This window comes from Vulpes lagopus, chromosome 5 (genome assembly GCF_018345385.1).
Source record: "Vulpes lagopus strain Blue_001 chromosome 5, ASM1834538v1, whole genome shotgun sequence".
Lineage (NCBI taxonomy): Eukaryota > Metazoa > Chordata > Mammalia > Carnivora > Canidae > Vulpes > Vulpes lagopus.
Window position 1 is genome coordinate 91,693,449 of NC_054828.1, and position 16,548 is coordinate 91,709,996.

The window sequence follows — 16,548 nt, forward strand, 5'->3', positions numbered from 1 at the left end:
CCTTTTGGAAAGATGGACTGCCTTGCCAGACTGCTCTTTGTGTTCCTTAAAAAGGCATTTTCCTCAGGTGCTAACTTAGACCTGTTTACTAGTCTCAGGAATTTACACTTCAGCCAGGGAGAGAACTAACTTTCAAATGTGAATGAACTAAAATATCTACTTAGGGTTTGATCAAATTCTTCAGTTTTTAATCTTAATTAAGCTCAAAGAAAATAATATACATAAACTTACAACAATTCCAAAGTGCTACATAAGTATGTAGATTGCTCAGAACATCAAACATAGCTGATCTTTAAGGGAAGAGATATTAGATGGAAGTATCTTGTTCTTCATTCTGGAGGACACTTAGCTCTTCTCTGTCATTTGAAGAAAATAAGAAAACATGAGTCATACTAAGATTTTGTTATATTTTCTACACCTATATAATTATGTATGAATATCCAGTTGCCCAATGCACCTGACATGAGCAAATCAAACACAGAGTTAGTAAAAAAGAAGTGTTGCCTTTGCAACATTTTCATAAAATTGAAATAGCTATTTTTTCTGATTATATGAGTGATACAAGTCAATGATTGTAAAAGTTCAAAGCAATGCAGAAAATTAAGAAAGAAAGTAAAAATTCACTGGAAATCTCAGTGCTCAGGGATAAATATGGATGTCATTTATCTGGTACGCATTCTTTAACGCCTATGAATATGCACAAATACATAGCCAAATGTATAACTCTACATGAGTAGAATCATATTACACATGATATTTTTACTTTAAGCACCACTTTATTTATTAATTCTCCCATTCCTCTTCCTTCTCTCCTATCTCTTGACCTTCCACATTCACACCTTCCACATATTCAGAATTAAATCATCATTTTCCATGACAGTCGTCATTATTTTCATAATATGTGATAATGCTATTTTTTGGATCAAACATGATTCTAGAAATTCTTTTAAGGTGATTACTAAAGCTGTAACTCAGGATGCCTGAGTGGCTCAGTCGGTTAAGTGTCTGCCTTCGGCTAAGGTCATGACCCCAGCATCCTGGGATCAAGTCCTGCATGGGGCTCCCTCCTCAGTGAGGAGTCTGCTTCTCCCTTTCCCTCTGCCCACCCAAATGCTCATGCTCTCTCTCTCAAAATAAATAAATAAAATCTTAAAGAGAGATAAAAGTAAATTATCACTTGTAATGATTATGTAGAAATAATTTATAGTTAGTTATAGCAGAATTTATTGTTTCCTGTCAGCGATTAACATTCTGATTTCTTAGTTTGCTCCCTTAGAAAATGCTGCAGTTGGAGATCCCCGAGTGGCTTGGCGTTTTGGCGCCTGCCTTTGGCCCAGGGTGCGGTCCTGGATCGAGTCCCACGTTGGGTTCCCGGCATGGAGCCTGCTTCTCCCTCTGCCTGTGTCTCTGCCTCTCTCTCTCTCTCTCTGTCTGTGTGTCTATCATAAATAAATAAATAAATAAATAAATAAATAAATAAATAAATAAATCTTTAAAAAAAATGATGCAGTCTCCATGGTTATTTTCTTTTAATTATGAAATTCTCCAAGGCAGAAACTACTCTAATAGTTATGGCTATAGTGTGATCCAAAGAGTTTTTAAGATATACTTAATGTTCATTTTATTAGCAATGAATGAAAATATGTTTTTTACTCTGCAGTCTCCTCTTTTTTTTTTTTAAAGAGAGAAAGTGTGTGTGCAAGGCGGTGGAGTGAGGGGCAGGGGCAGAGGGAGAGGGAGATAATCTCACTTCCAGTACAAGCTGGACTGGGGATTTGATCTCATAACCTGGAGTCATGACCTGAACCAAAACACAGAGTTGATCACTTAACTTACTGAGCCACCTAGGTGCCCTGCATCTCACTTTTAATCCATCTTGCATTTCCCTAGCTTCTACAACATTTGAACAACTTTTAAAGGTTACTTTTCTCTTCACTTTGGTGATTACCTATTTATACTTTCCCCCTGTTTTTCTATTGTGCGTTTTTGGTCTTTTTTTCCCCTAATTAAATTTCCCAAGTTCTTTATTAAATGTAGTTTTTCACTTATTATTTGCCATATGCATTGCCAATATATTTTTTTGAATTTTATTTTTATTTTTTATAATAAATTTATTTTTATTGGTGTTCAATTTACCAACATACAGAAAAACACCCAGTGCTCATCCCGTCAAGTGTCCATCTCAGTGCCCGTCACCCATTCCCCTCCAACACCCGCCCTCCTCCCCTTCCACCACCCCTAGTTCGTTTCCCCGAGTTAGGAGTCTTTATGTTCTGTCTCCCTTTCTGATATTTCCCACACATTTCTTCTCCCTTCCCTTCTATTCCCTTTCACTATTATCTATATTCCCCAAATGAATGAGACCATATAATGTTTGTCCTTCTCCGATTGACTTACTTCACTCAGCATAATACCCTCCAGTTCCATCCACGTTGAAGCAAATGGTGGGTATTTGTCGTTTCTAATGGCTGAGTAATATTCCATTGTATACATAAACCACAGCTTCTTTATCCATTCATCTTTCGATGGACACCGAGGCTCCTTCCACAGTTTGGCTATTGTGGCCATTGCTGCTAGAAACATCCGGGTGCAGGTGTCCCGGTGTTTCACTGTATCTGTATCTTTGGGGTAAATCCCCAGCAGTGCAATTGCTGGGTCGTAGGGAGGGTCTATTTTTAACTCTTTGAGGAAACTCCACACAGTTTTCCAGAGTGACTGCACCAGTTCACATTCCCACCAACGCATTGCCAATATTTAATTGCAATCTGCTATTTACACTTTTTTCAGGATAGTAAATTGTTATATCAAAACTTAAATGTTTATGGTCATATATTATTAGCCCGTCTCTCTCTCTCTCTCTCTTTTTCTTTCTTTCTTTCTTTGTTTCTTTCTTTCTTTCTTTCTTTCTTTCTTCTTTCTTTCTTTCTTTCTTTCTTTCTTTCTTTCTTTCTTTTCTGAGAAGGGGAGAGAAAGAGGGAGAGGAAGAAGCAAGGGAGGGAAAAGGAAAGAAGAATCCCAAACAGACTCTACACCCAGTGTGGAGCCTAATGCAGAGCTCAATCTCGTAACCCTGAGATCATGATCCAAGCTAAAATCAAGACTCAGATGCTCAACCAACTGGGCTATCCAGGTGCCCCTATATTATTAGCTTTTTGAAACAATGTTATTCTCTTAGGGAAATAAGTCATACCAACAAATGAATCCTCCATTCTAATGGAGAAGTTAAGGAGAAAATAATAATACCGAAAAAACATTAGCTGGCTTACAGGCATATAAAGTAATACAAAAGCAACTACAAAGACAGAATTTCACCAAAAAAAAATTATGCAGAAAAGTAGAGGAGAAAAGAATAAAGCTTTTCTGATGTACTTTGGAATTGTCTTATATTTAGCTTGTGAGAGACCTTTGAGTTAATTTTGGAGGGTTCCCAGGGTCAGAATGTCTATGAACTTACTCGCATTTTAATATCAAAAATTTGGGATTTTTTTATTAGATAGTTTATGTTCTTACAGAGATATTCTAAAAAAAAATTTTTTTTTTGAGTGGAGTACCTGGTTTATTTCTGATGCAGGGAAATCTCGGGACAGTGGCAAATTCTGGGCTGAGGGGGTGGTTGTCGGGAACGGAGCTAGAACTCCACCTTGCAGGCGGGGAAGGCCGCGTCCTGCATGGACACGGTGCTATTGCTACCCAGCACGGTGATGCCCAGCGCCTGGTGTCGAGCATGCGTCTCCTCGTACCACTCGTGCATTGCCACTGAGTCGAAGGTGGGGATCAGGGTCACCTGGAGGTCACGGTCCCACTGCTGCTTGCCCGCGAGCAGTGCATCCAGGACGGCCCGCATGCCCTCTTCCTTGCGCTGGTCCTGGCCACTGATGACATAGCAGAGTGCACGCACCCGCCAGAAGAATTCCTCATCCACTAGCCGGGCACTGCTCCCGCTGGGCAGATAGGCCAGGTCAAGGTAGACGGGAGACCCTGGAGGGGCTGCTGACCCACCTGGCCGGAAACAAGTAGGCAGTAGTCCCACTTCTCATCATTTTACCCTAAGTCTTTCCAAAGATGTTTTCTGAATAACTGACTGATACAATAAATCATCCATTCTCCTTTATCATTCATTCATTCTTAAGCCATTGTTCACATGGACATGCCTCTATTTAAGTATTAACAATAACTGTTATGCATTGGTCTCATTTCTTTCTGTGCAACACAAGAAGAAAGATACTTTAATAAATATCATCAAAATAAGTTGAAAAAAAAAATAAGTTGAAATAAGCAACTATTATTTGTGAAATGGTTATTCCAAATTAAGAAAATAATAATTTTCAGTAGATCATAATAAATGTTGGTGATTTGAAGGTGGTTCTGTGATAAGCAAATGTGTGATTTTAATATAGCAACAGTTGCAAATTACCCTCTTAAACATAGACAAGGGATTTGCACATTTAAGGAATTATGAATTATTGAAAAGTGCTCAGGGCTAAATTGGCTAAGAGTGCATGTTAAGTGAGCAATCAGGGACTCGGTACACAAAATAACTCACAGCCAAAAGTGAATTATTTTCAAAAGGGAAATTGAAGAGTCAGTTGAATTCTAGACCATTGTACATCTTCTGCCAACACATTCTCTTCATGACTAAGAACATTATGTTGGGAAATTAATGGGTTGCTTCAGGACAATCTTAGAAACTGTTTCAACATTAGGACTGTAGGTCACAAGATGAACATGATGAGTTTCTTTTTCTGTGATTAAAATTGATCATAAAATCATTCATCTTATAGGGTTTAAAGCTATTGCAAAAAGTTTTAGTGGTTTTGGTCATGAAAGATCATGACTATAAGTCGTATTTCAAATTAACTGTAGCCTATGTAATTTAGAATCTTTAGCACTATGAATACTTACAGGCATAAAAGAAGTAACTAATTAACAATGCAGTGATTTAATATTTTAAATACTCTCTTTAATAGCAGTTTAAATGTGATATGCATTCTTGTTGGGGTAGATTTCCAGGAAATACTGAGGTGGGACTATAACAACAAGATATATTTAGAAAGACATACAGAAAGCTGAAATGAAGCAGTCATTAGGATAACTTTGTTCATGAACAGTTTGAGTACCAGGCCAAACTTTGTCAGTATTATCTAAGTGGGCACTAAAAAGTGTGTGTGTGCATGTGTATGTGTGTGTATGAGAAAGGAAGAGAGAAAATGAGAGGGAAAGAAAGAGAAATAAAGGAGGCTAAAATGGGGGCATTTGGCTATCACTAGATTAATCCATCACCATAGTGTCAAAGTAATACAGGGTCAGGAGGGAAAATGAATTAATTGAAGCAGAAAGGTTGGAAGCCAGGAAAGTAGATCAACCAGTGGGTCAAATGAGGGGAATTAAAGAGAAGATTTATAAAACAAGGCAAAGATGGTAAGAATGATATACATGAAAATTGGAGAAATAATTATTCCAATGCCATCCATCATCTGGAATTATTTCTGTGAATCACAATTTCTTAAAGTGACTTCATGGCCCTGGGAGTGCTTTACCTAAGTAATTAGACAAACCTTTTCAAGGATAGATACTTCTTAGGGCTTATGAATGGCAAGCCTGCTGCTCTGCTACAGTTGTCGAACTCTGAGATCTAAATCTGCCTTGTTAAATTTTTACATTAAAACAGGAAGCCAAGTTGTTTTCATTAAATTTGAGATGATTTGTTATGTGTACATTTTGATACTATAAATATATAATTTTGGGCAGCCCCGGTTGCCCAGTGGTTTAGCGTCGCCTTCGGCCCAGGGCGTGATCCCGGAGACCCGGATTGAGTCCCACGTCGGGCTCCCTGCATGGAGCCTGCTTCTCTCTCTGCCTGTGTCTCTGCCTCTCTCTCTCTCTGTGTGTCTCTCATGAATGAACAAATAAAATATTTATATATATAGATTATATATAATTATATATGATCATATTTATTTATAAAATTATATATATATATATAATTTTGGCCATTAATTTTTTTAGATTTAATTTATATAGCAGAAACCAACTTTGTAATAAAAATTGCCATTTACTAGGAACCCTTTATATTTTGAGAATTTTATATGTTTTTCTGCCATCTCATAGAAAAACATATTAAAAGGTGAGAGAACTAAAGTTTTGGTAGGTGGAATCACTTGTCTAGGGTCATGTACTTGAAAATAACTGTTCCAAGATTCATTCCCAGGTCTGTGTGTCTCCAATGCATAGGCTTTTGACTTTGTTTATTTTGTCCTGCCATATCACATGAAATCATATCATATCAGCAGAAATGTAGGTTAAAAGTACAAGCAGACTTGGAAAAAGTTGTTACAAATCCTCAGAGAAAACTCCAAAGCAAGCAGTCAGGAATATGAGAAACCATTCCCAAACTTCTGAAATCAACTTTGTGGAGAAACAAAATGTCTCAATAACAAGATCATCAAATAATTCCCATTGGTGAGGCTGTGCCAGAGACTAGCCCAGCATATAATCGCCTTCATTATTGTTTTCTTCTTTTATTCTGTCTTTGTGTGGCTTTCAAAACTAATAGAGTCACCTTGTATTAAGATATATTATTTCAAGCAGAAAATTAGGATGACTAATTCATCCCAGTTTACCTGGGACTGTCTTCATTGGCCTAAGACTTTCTGCTTTGACATTGAAATCCCCATGTTCCTGGAACACCCTCAGAAACCGGAATGAGGGGGGATCCCTGGGTGGCTCAGCGGTTTAGCGTCGCCTTCAGCCCAGGGCATGATCCTGGAGTCCCAGGATCGAGTCCCACATCGGGCTCCTGGTGCATGGAGCCTGCTTCTCCCTCTGCCTGTGTCTCTGCCCCCTCTCTCTCTGTGTCTCTTGTGAATAAATAAATAAAATCTTAAAAAAAAAAATAAACCAGAATGATTGGCTAATCCACCTGAATTGCAATATAAGGAGAGAGAGAGAGAGTGTGTGAGGATAGATCAACTTCCAAATGAAAAATGACTTAAGAAGATGGATGGCACATTCAAGTTCATGTGGTTCAAACTGGTGGTGGTTTACAAATAAGATGTAATGACATTTATTTAGTTTATTCTACAATGAAGGAAACAAATAGAAGCATTTGGTAAAGAACATTTCATTTCTGGATTACAAAAAATCTACATTTTTCACCTTCTTGTTTATATTAAGAAGCAAACTGCTCAGACCATAAACTTTGTTCCAAAGTAACTGAAATTTCAAGACTCCCCATACTAGAATTTCCTAGCTATAATTTCTTTAAGGTTCAAATATTTCTAAAACACAATAGTCTGACTCCAGTGTTTTAGAGTGTGTGTGTGTGTGTGTGTGTGTGTGTGTGTGTTGGGGAGAAGGCTACTGGGTTGCTTTCTCCAGGGCACAAAACAAAACAAAAACACAAGAGTGTTTTTAGAAAGCTTGGAGTCTGTAGAGGAAAAAGGGAAAGGAAAGAGAATCATGATCAAAATGGTCACTGCAAATCTTTGATAAAATTTGAAGGAGTGCTTCAGAAGAAAATTATTCCTCATTATTGGACATGAACACATTCATAAATCTTGATACTTTTTCAGGATTTTAAGATCTACAGATACAGGAAGAAATATTTCGGAGCAAATATAAAGTCATGAGAACTGGATAAGAGCCCATTGTCTGAAAGTATCTCTTTTATCCTGTTTTTATATATTCCCTTTTGCATACTGCAAATCAGAGCAACATTAAATGATTTACTGTCTTATCAAAACTGCTGTAATCCCAATAAGCAGTTACATTATAGAGGGTAGAGCTGAGGTGCATTGTGCAACTAACTGCACTGTTTTCCTAGTAGCCCAGAGATAACAATTAATATTAACTTAATACTCCCGTGTAGAGCTTGTGTATCTTTTTAATAGCCAACTGATTTGTCATATTCTTTTACTTTTTTTTATTTCTCATAAGCCATTCAGTTTCTAAGAGTAATAGTTTTTGCATGACTTTCTTTAGTTACACATATTTTATTTTCAATAGTTTGAGATATTTGAGTCCTTCTATTTAAATATATATTTCACATACATATTATTAACAAATCACTGTTGTATACATTTTAAATAAAAAGAAATACAGAAAAGCAAAAGGTAAAGTAATTTTATTTCTTACATCATTAAAAATGGCACCCCATATGATTGCTTACTTAGTTTTGTGGCCTGCTTTTTCATTTAACAATATATATGAACTTTTTTCTCAAGTCAATTACATACATACATATGTATGTATATATACATATACATATATCTATGTGTTTATATCTGTGAGTGCACACACACACATGCATGAGAGAATGAATGAATTGGGTACATAAAGTATGAATGTCTGGTTGCATAAAGCACCACTTATGGCTTGTGGTCTTTAATTTAAAGTGAGACCAATGAATGTATTTTGTTTTTGTTTTTTCTTCCCATGTACATGAACCTATCTTGGTACAAGAATGGAGTAAGAATTTTCTTGGATTTAATCAGAAATGTGGTTTTGGCAAGAAAGTTGGATTAGTTGAGAGGAAAAAAAATGTTCTAGGTATAGATAATGGAGTGATTAATATGATTTATCATGGAATTTGAACTAATAAAAGAAGAGATTGAGGACATTGAGGACAGGAGGAACTATAAAAATCATTCAGATGGAATCATGGATTGTTGATACCAGGATCCTAAAAGCAGAAATAAAAAAAAAAAAAAGGCAGAGAACAGAGATGCTAGTCACAGAATAGAAAGTATAAAATTAAGGTGACAAATCAATTTTTAGTATTGATAATGCCAAGTGCAGGCTATATCTGAAGTGTGAAGGATGTGATCATTGGAGAAGATGAGCTCAAGGATTGGAGAAGCATGAGCATAGGAAGGATCATCTATGCATGAATTGCAACTGCTATGAATTAACTAAAATGATAATATTGGTAAGCTGATAACTTTAAATCAATTAAGGGAAAGTACCTGGTTATTATTTGATTATAGCCTTGAAAGGTAGTGGATGAGGCAATATAGTAACATAAAGCTCAGAGCTAGTATTTTGGGGGAGAGCAAGGAAGAAATAAGAATGTTCTGAAAACAGAAGTAGGATACACCTACACCACCTCCCAGGCTCAATGATACAAAAAATATAGGAAAAGTTAACAAAACAAGCAGTGTAAGACCCTTTTGGGGTGGCTGAAGGCAAAGCAACATCTTTTCTTTTCTTTTTTTTTTTAATTTATTTATGATAGTCACAGAGAGAGAGAGAGAGAGAGAGAGAGGCAGAGACACAGGCTGAGGAAGAAGCAGGCTCCATGCACCGGGAGCCTGATGTGGGATTCGATCCCGGGTCTCCAGGATCACGCCCTGGGCCAAAGGCAGGCGCCAAACCGTTGCGCCACCCAGGGATCCCAGCAACATCTTTTCTTGAGACGTAGCAGGATCTTTCCTGCCTCTCAGACATTGATCTCATGGATTTCCTCCTTTCTAGAATTAATTAGTTCACTCATTTATTTCTTTATTTTAAAAACACATGTGGAATTTAAGAAACAAAACAAATTATCGAAGGGAAAGAGAGAGAGGCAGTGTGTGTGTGTGTGTGTGTGTGTGTGTGTGTGTGGTGGTGGGTACTAAGAAACTTACCTTTAACGGTAGAAAACAAACTAATGGTTACCAGGGTGGAAGTAGGGGAGGGGTAAAGATGATTAAATGGGTGATAGGGATTAAGGAGTACATGCGTGATGATCACTGGGTAATATATGGAAGGATTGAATCACTACATTATACACTTGAAGCTAATATTACATTGTATGTTAGCTAACTGGAACTTAAATAAAAACTTAAGAAAAACAAACATTGACCATCTGGTAAGTGATAGAATCTGGATATGCAGCATTGAATTGCATATCAATGTTGGAGACAGATAATAAAGAAATTAATAACTAAGCATAATAAAATTCTGAGATCAGTGAGAACCATGAAGAATAATGTAGCAAAGCATGGAAAAAAAGAGTAAGAGAGTGAAAGATACAAAGTAGTCACAGAAAGTCTTTGAAGTTCTTGCCCATGAGGAGAAATCAAAGTAAAGAGAACCAACTCAGGTATCATCTAGAGTAAAATGGCTCTAGCACAGGAAACACAGTTGAGCAAGTATTGAGACCCTGAGGTGGAAATGGAATAGAATAGTTAGAGCAGAAACGGTTAGATGATGGTTAGGTGATGGTAGAAATTTAAGTTTAAGTCAAAATGATAGTGAGATGCTTGATCATACTGAGTCTTGTCAAAGAGAAATTGTACCAGGCAGTTGTTTGAAGACAAGGAAGACTTTACTCAAGACTATTGCAGTAGGAAAGAGTCTTTTGCAATGGTGCAAAGACATCAAATTCAACTCCACCAAAACACAAAGTGTGATAGTTTTTAAGCACGGGGTAAACTGGAGGCAAAGTATGGGAGGATACTGGGGGGAAGTCATGTGTTTGCTAATTGGCATTTATTGAAGTCATTCTCTTACCTTCCTATAGAGGCTAGGAAATACTGTCTCCATCTTCCTAGATGGTTAGATTTTAAAGGGATGATTCCCAGGTCTTTGAAAAAGCATTACTGAGTTGTAAAGTTGGCGAGAATCTGGGAGACTTAAATCTCATAAGGACAGAGAAACAATTTATAACAGCAAGTTTTCTACAGTAAATGCTTGAAGAAAAGGGAGTTTAGGAGCCTGTAGTCAGGAGGACTGGGGAAAGTTTAGTCAAGTGGAGGGGAAGATTGCAGAAATCCTAGTCAGTTTTATAGGCTGTGTAGGGACTTTGATCATAATTGGAATATGATGAGGAGGCTATGGAAGCTTCACAAGAAAGGAAAAACGTGGACTAATTTATACTTTAAAAATCTAACTGTGAACGCTCTAAGTAGAACTAAGTGTAGGAGAGATAGTGGACATAGAGAAGCTGCTTGCTGTATTGCAGAAATCCAGGTGAGTAAGATAGGAGGCTTACAGTAGAAGTGAACATCATCATGTAGAGATGACCGGGTTGGCTAAGGGACTATGTATGTATCATATGCCAGTGAGAGGAGGTAATGGTGGTTCTTGTGTCTTGTCCTAAAGAACAGAGTGAATGCAGTGCCACCAGTCAGTGAAAGATTCAGACAGAGAAGCAATAAAGTGTTTTGTTTGAATGTATTGAGTTAAGAGATATATTAACAATAAGCACAAATCTACAGAGAATAATGTAATGAATGCCATTTTATTCATCCTCCAGCTCCATCAAATCATGTTTCTTTAATATTTCCTTTAGTTTCTTTTTTAACCTAATACAGTCTTATAGATAAGGTTAAAATTCACTGTTTACCAAGTGGATGATTTGTTTTCTTCCTTTCCCAGACATACTCACTTTACTGAATTTGGTGATTATCATTTTCATACAGGTTTTAATATCTTTCAATTATTTATGTATGCACAAAGATGATACAGTCTTGTTTGGCATACTTTGACATTTTTCCTATTCACTCTTCTATAGAGAATCCATCTTACTTTAACATCCTGGCTTTTATCCATTATCTTTATTATAAATAATTTGTTACTCTTTCACTGTTTTAAGTGTTTGCTTGCTTATAAGACTGTAAGTTGCAAGAAATCAAGGAATATCCCTATTTTGTCCAAAACAGTATCCCCATATAGCTTATGTTGTATGTAAAAGGTAATCAAATATTTGTTGAAAAAGTGAATTATTGAATATCTATGAAAAATCATAGATTTTTCAGAACATTCATAGATTTGAATCAGTTTGAGTATTTCTTCTACAAAAATAGAAGACTTTAAATTTCCTAATTGGACAGTAGAACAATCTCATTTGGTTTCATTTCCACATGGTTGTTTTCTGTTTTATCTTAATCATAAAACTCTAATTTCACATTCTTAAGAGAGGGCCATAAAAACACATAAACTTGCTACTCCTTGAATAATGCATTTTTACTTCGATATTACAGTCACCAATTGAGATGCTATCATCACTCTTAACATGATAACCATTGAAGATTTTATTTTAGACACAGGGAAAAAGTGGGAATTGACAACCCCTAAAATGGTAAAAACCATGTGCCAAACATTGTAGGCAAATTTCAATGAACTCATGGTCTGTTTTCTGGGTTTTATAAATGAAAAGCCAAAGTTATGAGAATTGATTTTAAAGGACTTAGTCTGGGCACCCAATAAGGGGTAAATTAAATGTTTGAATTAGAAATTCTCTTGTTCACTTCTCCCACATCCCTCCACAATATTTACCTGCAAGCAAAAGAAGAGGTTCCCTTAGGTAGGTAGAAAACAATATCTACATGATATAGTGGCAGATGGATGCAACTTTCCAGGTGAGCAGTTAGAAGGAATGTCGCATAAAAGTCACAAATTTGGAGATCCTGAAAATGCAGCTGAACAAAAGTATATGGTTAGGTACCGTATGCATAGGCTCTATTAATGAGCTCTGACACTAGGAACAGGACCTCACACACAGCCTAGAGACCAAGCACAGGACTTCATTCTCTCTAAAATAGAATAGAAAGGAGGGGTACAAACAAACAAAAAAGACAATGTAGAACTTTATTTCTAGAACAGCTTATAAAACAAGCCAGGAAAATCAGAAAAGGAGCAAGGCAAAGATAAAGCTTTTCAAACAAAAATGGATGTAAAATAAGAAAACTGGCACCAATGGTCAAAGTAAGGCAAGGGTGAAGTCTGTTTGGAGAGTGAGTCCCTTATCTGCAATATGGACCTCTTTAGAACTGGTATAGCAGTTTAAAAGCATGAACTATGGAAGCCAACTTTCTGTGTTGGAATACCATTTTCTAGGTGTGCAACCATGGGCAATTTATTTATTTAACTTAATATCAGTTCAATTTCCTTGTTTATAAAATGTGAATCATAAAAGTACCTATTTCACAGGTTAATTCACTAAGGAGATTAAATTAGTTAATTTATAAAAGCTCTAGATGAGAACATGGCAAATATGTGCTATGTAAGTATTGCTGAGTAAATTAAATAATTAGCATGATCATGCTGAGTAAGAGCAGAAATTATTTCATAGCTTAGGCTTAGTTTGAAGTTCAAAGCACTCTAAATATGAGGTTTGACACAGGCCTAACTCTTCTGTTCTAAGTTACATTTTAGTATCCACAGAGCGAGTTCATTGTTTTAAACAATTTGCAGTAACAAAAGCTCGTGGATATTTAAGGTTACCCCAAACTGATTTATGTGATTATGAGCTCCATTTGGCTTTCAGGAAGCAGTGACATGGCATGTAAAGATGTGAAATGCTTAACAAAAAGAGTCCCTAGAAGAAGAACTCAAAAGGCTAAGAAAAAGGGGAAAAATAAGTCTTACTTTGAGCTTAGGGGAGTTCAGGTGGTAAAAGCAGTCCCATTTCCCTATACTCATGCTGTTACCTTCATTTGAAACTCTAGACATGCTATGAATATGAAGTCTATGGGGCTGTGCATTAAATGAAAAGATAAATAGATTTTGTGTCCATGCATAAAAAGCTTGAGTTATTTGAATAAGAAGGGAGTAATGTAGGTTAATTGTATTAAGAAAGGCAAAATTTGAAACTAAAACTATTAATTATTAGATGAAGGTGTGCTATGTAAATGGGCAATAAATGAACAGACTGCAAAATTTCAATAAAAAGAGGAAGAGTGGGTATCCATTTTAGCACAGGAATTTGTCTGATTACAAGCCTAACCAACCATATCAGAGTAACACCCATTCTTGGATGAAAGATAACTATGTCAAATTAAACTCTACACAAAAGTCACTGAGAGGGCCCCAAGTGCTCCCTCCAAATAGTCTGCATTTCTTGAATTTATATTCTCATTATTGTTGCAAACCTCCTTCTGACCTCATTATTCAGCTCCCAGGCTTGCTGTCTGATTCTATGCATATTTATATTGCTTGGTTCAAACTAACTTTATGCCCAAAGTTAAAATTCTACTGGAGAAAATATTACCCAAACCCAGAGGCTGTACCGTTTTCTTTCTATACTTTAGGCATAGGAAGGAAGATGTCATTTTCCTAAGGTTCACATTTTCTACTCCTTGATATTCAGAGGATTTGGATAAGCTTGACCTGCGCTGCACTATGACCCAGACTAGAAAGAAATATGTTAATAGGATAGATTGATTCAGAGGAGAAATCAGATGGAATTCTAATAGTAAATCGAATAGAAATGGTGTCAGTTCTGAGAAATCATTCCCCTGCTTCACATCATTTCCCAAAACCATTTACATGTGGCCTACAGACCTAAGGGTAAAAGAGTTAACAACTCTAGAAGGAAAAGGGAGGACATTTCAAAATCTTGGAAATCGGCAAAAAAATAGGGCATACATTCAGTAACCATAAAAAAGATGGATAAATCAGAATTAATTCATTCTGTGTTCATCAAAATTATTGCATTACGGTGAGAAAAGGAAACCACGTAATAGAAGATAATTGCTATATATATATGTGTGTGTGTGTATAAAGATTCGTATACATAATAGGAGCTCTACTCCTATTACTCAATAAGACAAAGATTAAAATATGGGTGAAAACATGAAAAAATACCTCATGAAAGAGGATCTTTAAATGGTTAATTAATATATAAGAAGGCACTTAACCTTATTAGTCATCAAAGAATTGGATAAAGTCACAATGCAATTCCACTGCATACCTATTCAGATTACTAAAATAAAATGAAAAAGAGACAGTTCTAAGTGTCAGCAAGGACAAAGATTTTGGAGCAACTGGAACTTTCCTCTATATAAATTGATACATGCACTTTGGAAAATTATTGGGTGGTACCCAATAAAAGATGAATAGCCCATCTACTCTAGTCCTAGGCATGATCCTTACAGAAACACATATATGTCTTTACCAAAAAAACTTTGTATTATTAATAACTATCCAAATACCCATCAACAGCAAAATGGATAGATATATGGTGGTATGGTCATAAAGAAATACTGTATGAAAAGAAAGGGAATAAATTACTTCAGTAAGCAATACCATAATTGCATTTCACAAATGTTGAACAAACATGGGGGCACTTGCATGACCCAGTTAAGTGTTCCACTCTTGGTTTCAGCTGAGGTCATAGTCTCAAGGCTGTGGGATCCAGCCTCAAGTCAGCCTCTGCACTCAGTGCAGTGTCTACTTGAAGATTGGTCTCCTTCACCTCTCTCCATCTCTGCCTTCCCCTCACTCGCACATGCCATGTGTTCTCTATCTCTCAAATAAATAAAATCTTGAAAGGAAAGACAGATGCAAGAGAGTTCATGTATCATGACATAATTTATAGCATGGAAATTTACATGGCAAGTAAAAGTAATTTCAATTAGAGTAGTAGTTTGCTACTACTGGTGAGAGAGACCAGGCACTTCTAGGATACAGGTGATATTCCTTTGATCTGTCCTCTCATCTGGGAGGTGGTGACAGGGGCTGTTCATTTTACAAAAATTAACTGAGATTTACTCTTATGATTTATGCACTTTTCTGTATATATATTGTATTCTATGAATAAAATCACTCTTAAAATATAAACATGAACTATTATTCATTCAAAAGAATGGTTTTAAATCCTGACCTGAATCCTTACAGAGTTGTATAGATTAGTTAGGTATACTTCCCATATTTCACTTTCTTCATTTGTAGCAGGAGGTTAGCAATTTGTGTGTGGGGGGTACGGTGGTGGTGAGGAAAGTGTAATTGCTTCATGTGACATATTTAATACTAAATGGCAATTTTGAACACATAGAATATCTTATTTCATTTTGGGTTCTATTTTGACAACTCAGTGGCTTTTTAAAAATTGTTATTTTTAAAACTTCAGCAAAGTACTACATATGTCTTTAAAAAATTAAATAACAACTCTAAGGGTTTTTTAAATTTTTAAATATTTTTTATTAAAAATGATTTTTAAATTACAGAAAAGATGCAAGAATAAGGATAGTACAAAGAACATGGGTATCCTTACCTAGTTTCACGTATTGTTAACATTTTGTCCTGCTTGCTCTATAATTTATCTTTCTCTCATGCTTCATCTCTCTCATTCTCTTTCTCATTCCCTGCATGGGTGTGTGTGTGTGTGTGTGTGTGTGTGTGTGTGTTTACTTAACCATTTGAAAACCAATTGCATATATCATGTCCCATTACCAACAAACACCTTCATGGACAGTTCTTCTAAATATGGATACTCTCTTTCATAATCACAGTGTATTCATCACTCAGTAAATTTAAGATTGCTGCAATACTTTTGTCTAGTTTATCATTGTTATTTATTTTTTAAATGACCTTACAGTTTCCCTTATAATGTTTCTTACTCTTTAGTGTACAGCCAAAGGTGAAATACTGAATTGCTTGTCCTGTCTTTTTAATCTTTTTTTCAGTGTGGAATATTAACACAGCCTTTTTTTGTCTTTATGACACTGACATTTTGGGAGAGTATAGTACTTTATATTACTATTATTATTATTACTATTAGAGCATTCTTTGTTTTAGTTTTATTTGATATTTCCTCACAATTAGATTCAAATTGTGAATTCTCAG

The 16,548-nt window shown here is 36.0% G+C and overlaps 1 pseudogene; it reads right to left on the reverse strand.

Annotated features, from left to right (window-relative positions):
* Positions 1 to 3,628: 3,628 nt before the first annotated feature.
* Positions 3,629 to 16,548, reverse strand: part of LOC121491845 — a 65,927-nt pseudogene continuing 53,007 nt past the window's right edge.